Genomic DNA, 4,549 nt, shown 5'->3' with positions numbered 1-4,549 from the left:
TGGCTTCCTTGGACGACGCTGTTGACACTAGTGCCCATAGTGTTTTTCCTCAACAGAATGCCAACATTCGATCTTGTGGTGTCTAGTTGGTATTCTGAGTAATCCTTGTGCTTCGTTCTTTTGTGCTCATGAGTTCTTCCTCAACAAAATGACGATGAATGAGCCTTTTTGCAACATGTCTTGCAAAGTGCATGTCCGCATCTGCAACCCAGTCAATGATCATAAGTTCTCACCTGTTGGGGTGACCGCCTCAAGCGCCTCTTCAAACCTTTGAGGTTAGAAAGGAAGATAGAGTTTCCAACGAGCGTCAAGATGCAAAAGGTGCAATTAGAAAGGGCGATAGACTTTGAATATCTTCGATGTAAGTTTATCTGGAAACTTTGATGTTCACGTGTGTCTAAGTTTTCTCGATCCGAGGTATTTTGCCTAGTTAATCAGTAAACTCAAATTGTTTACTTCAAAATAATATAAGGGAAGCCTTAGAGAGAGAGAGAGAGAGAGAGAGAGGGGTAGGAGGGTCCATCCGCAAATGAACCATAATATTAGGGGGGGGGGCTACACCCAAGGCAACCCGGGCTTTAGCCTGGTTCTTAGCCCCAAAAACTTCCCTAAATGCTTCTTTAAAATGTAGAAAAAACTATAGAAAGTAAGAACCCAAAGGCCACACATAAGGCATAACATGGGGCTTAAGCCTATCTCTGGGCCCGCCCCTGGGTAATCATGGGTGAATCCTATTTGTTGCCCACTCTAACCAAATTTTGCCCAAATCACATCAGGAGGAAGCTAGTGACTGAACTTGGCCGACCCATTTAGTTGGGATATGTACTATTGCATCCCAGTTTTGGGATCTCTAAAAGGTTTTGGTTTGATTTTTTTTCTTATTTTTTGTATTTCAATTTCTTTAAAATATTTGATTTTTAAAATGTTATTTTTAAAAATAGGGATTTTTTTGGGATTTCTAAAAAGGTTAAAAAAATTGTGCCTAAAAATATTCATGTTTAAATATTGTTCATTGTTTAAAAAATATTCAGGAATTTCTAAAAATATCTGTTTAAAACAACTAAATTATTTTTTTCTTCTTCTAGAAAAGCAAAATTAAAAGTAAAAACACAGAAAGAAGAATAAAAATAAAAAAATCATGAGGAACGCTCGCTAAAGTAGGGTTAGCTACATGGGCCGGCCCAGTTGGTCTTCGCTCTGTGCGACATACAGCTCACCTAATCTCGATCTCGATCTCAACTTGGCGACGGCGGCGGCGAAACTCCGGCGCGACTAGAGCCGGAGAAGGGGGGGGGATTCCCTAGACATGAGTGCATACACTATTGGTGGCAGGGTACCGGCCGAGGGAGAGGGATCAGATGTCAAGACCGAGGAGGGGAGGAAGGCCCTCTCCCTTGCCTGTCAGAGCGGGCTAAACGCCGTGGAAACGGAGAAGGCCGTATCCCTCGCCTTCCGGGGCGGGCTCAAAGCCGAGTTAGCCGTCTACATCGACGCCAGGGGCGGGCTCGACGCCGATCAAGTGAGGAAGCTAGTTGACAACGCCGTACAGCGCGGCGGACTGGAGGCCGATGAGGCGGAGAAGATCCTTCACCTCGCCGTCCGGAGCGGCCTCGACGCCGAGGAGACCCTCTCCGCCGTGATCCGCACGGGACTGAAGACCGAGGAGGCGATACACGCCTGCCTGCTCCAGCAGCTGCTCGCGTCCTTCGACAAGAGAAACCGGAACGACCAAGAACTGGGCCAGTGGATACGCCCCCGCGACTAGAGCAGGAAGGCCCTCAAGCTCAAGCAACCCTTCTTCCTCTTCAAGATGAAGGTGTCCGCCAAGAAAGCGCGCGTATCATGGTGGATGAAGAAGTACGACATGTTCCCTCCGGAGCGGCCGGGGTACACCTGCGCCTTGCGGGTCACGCGCCTGGTGATCGCACTGGACGGCGGGTTCTGGCTGGAGCAGGCGGGGGAGGGCCGGTAGCCCGGTGCTCTGTCCTACCACACCGACACGAGTTACAGGGAGTTTTCACGTCCCAAAGAAGGCGTCTTCAAAGAGGGCCCCAGGGAGGTCGCCGTGATCCAGAGGCTGCCCGGCGGCGAGGGGATTTCCATCATGTCTCACGTGGTGGGGCTCGGTGTCAAGCTTTGTGACATTCTCTTTGTGCTGCACTGCTGGTCCGTGACAGTCGCCCTGAGCTTCACCGAGCGGGACTTCTATGTCACTTCCAAGTTGAAGGAGGAATCATTGTACGCCAGCGCCGATCATGATTTCATAGACATTACGGTCCCTGTTGAGAATCTGATCAAGAAGCTTTACCAGATGTATGAGCTGGAGGAGCGAGATAAACAGAAAATGCAGAACAATCAAGGTGATCAGGAGGCAGAAGAGCTGAGGTGCCAGGAGGTTCAGAAAAGGAAGAAACTGGAAGTCCGACAGAGGAGAAGGGCTGAGAGGAAGAAATATGATAGCCTGCGTAAGGAGATGAAGAGTATGGTTTGACAGATGAAGCAAGGAGCAAGCGCTGAAGGAATACAGGGGCAACTTGAAGAATTTGAAGACATTTGCTTTTCCACCCCAATGCCTTCGTTTTTCCAAGAACCTGAACCTGATTCGGCGAAACCATGGGAAGAGGAGCTATGCCAAAGTGAGGAGATGTGCAAGGAATCCCCAGAGGAGGCTATGAAGCTTATAGTACAGGCGTAAGTGCGCTATTTTTACTACCCTATGTCATCATTTTTGCTTACTTGTTGCTAGGTAATTTCTTTGAAGTTTGCAATACAGTCTTGGTTGTGTGAAAATGCAGACTATTAGCACCTGTTTTTTTAGAAAAACAGGGAGCACCTCCCCGGTTCCATTGCTGAGAACGAAACCAAGCACACCAGTCTGATACAGCAGTTCTAAAAAACGGAAAGAAAGAAATAGACTAACATCCAGGAGTGGCTTTTTTTATTACAAGGCAACCTAAAGGTGCCAGGAACGGTAAAAGCAGCTAAGCTGAAAGCGCTCAAAGGGCACAGGGGGGAGCCAGTGTTGTCTTCATGGCCTTCAGACGAGGGGCAGCGTCCGACTGTAGTGACCAACAGGCAAGAAGCGGAGATACCGGGCTGGAAGGAGCAGCGTAGTGAATGTCTCTTTTCTTTGGCGACAGGAGCCCATCATCATCTTCAGAGATCTTGAGCTGAGTTCATGGTTCCAGCCCCAGTGCAGGGTGAGGTCTGTTTAGCCACTTGTGATCGCCAACGGTTCCTGGAGGGATTTTAAGATGGTTTCCACGTAGGACATCAGCTTGTCCTTGTCTAGTCCAGAGGAGAGAATTGCCCAGTTCCTCACCGTGTTCCCGATCAATATCAAGACCCGCTGAAAGTGCAACTATCCCTGGGTGGTTTTGGTAATTCCTAACAACATATAGCCCATTGAGCTAACATTATTCCAAGATTAATATTTCAGGAAAAGCTCAATGAATGGCATGGCATGGATGAGGAAAGTGGATCCCTCAAAATTCTAAGGACAAAAAGTTTGGCTCAAGCTTGAAGCTCAAGACTCTACATTTTATATTTTAGTGATCCAAGATCACATTGAGTCTATAGGAAAAGCCAATACTATCAAGGAGGGATGAGGTGTTGCTTAATGTCTTGCTTGCTCAAAAAGCTTAGTGATATGCTCCAAAACCCTCAACTACCTTCCCACATCCACATATGACCTAAACCAAAAGTCAAACTCGGCCCCACCGATTCTTTTTATCCGGCGCCACCAAGTTTCAAATGTCATAGCCACTGCCACAAACCCTTGGAAAATCGGTCTCACCGATAGGGATCTCGGTCTCACCGAGATGGGATTGTAATCTCTCTGTTTCCCTTCGTAACTTTTCGGTCTTATCGAGATGAGCGATCGGTCCCACCGAGATTGCAATGTAAACTCTCTGTTTCCCTTTTGTAACACTTCGGTCTCACCGAGATGAGCGAATCGGTCCCACCGAGTTTACCTGACCAACTCTCTGGTTAGCTTATTACCAAAATCGGTCCTACCGAGTTTGTGTAATCGGTCACACCGAGATTACGTTATGCCCTAACCCTAACCATATCGGTCCTACCGAGTTACATCTCAGTCCCACCGAAAATCCTAACGGTCACTAGGTTTGCTGAATCGGTCCGACCGAGTTTAACCATTCGGTCCCACTGAGTTTGGCAAATTGTGTGTAACGGTTAGATTTTGTGTGGAGGCTATATATACCCCTCCACCCACTCTTCATTCGTGGAGAGAGCCATCAGAACATACCTACACTTCCAATACACATTTTTTGAGAGAGAACCACCTACACTTGTGTTGAGGTCAAGATATTCCATTCCAACCATATGAATCTTGATCTCTAGCCTTCCCAAGTTGCTTTCCACTCAAATCTTCTTTCCACCAAATCCAAATCCTGTGAGAGAGTTGAGTGTTGGGGAGACTATCATTTGAAGCACAAGAGCAAGGAGTTCATCATCAACACACCATTTGTTACTTCTTGGAGAGTGGTGTCTCCTAGATTGGCTAGGTGTCACTTGGGAGCCTCCGATA

General features: G+C 47.5%; 1 pseudogene; it reads left to right on the top strand.

The window, feature by feature from the left end:
* The first annotated feature begins 1,306 nt into the window (after positions 1 to 1,306).
* Positions 1,307 to 2,491, top strand: LOC147987022 (uncharacterized; annotated as a pseudogene).
* The last annotated feature ends 2,058 nt before the right edge of the window (positions 2,492 to 4,549 follow it).

The sequence above is a fragment of the Triticum urartu genome, chromosome 2A (genome assembly GCF_056163025.1).
Source record: "Triticum urartu cultivar PI428250 chromosome 2A, HENAU_Tu73, whole genome shotgun sequence".
In the NCBI taxonomy this organism is placed as follows: Eukaryota; Viridiplantae; Streptophyta; class Magnoliopsida; order Poales; family Poaceae; genus Triticum; species Triticum urartu.
This window is presented reverse-complemented; position numbering and strand designations above follow the sequence as displayed.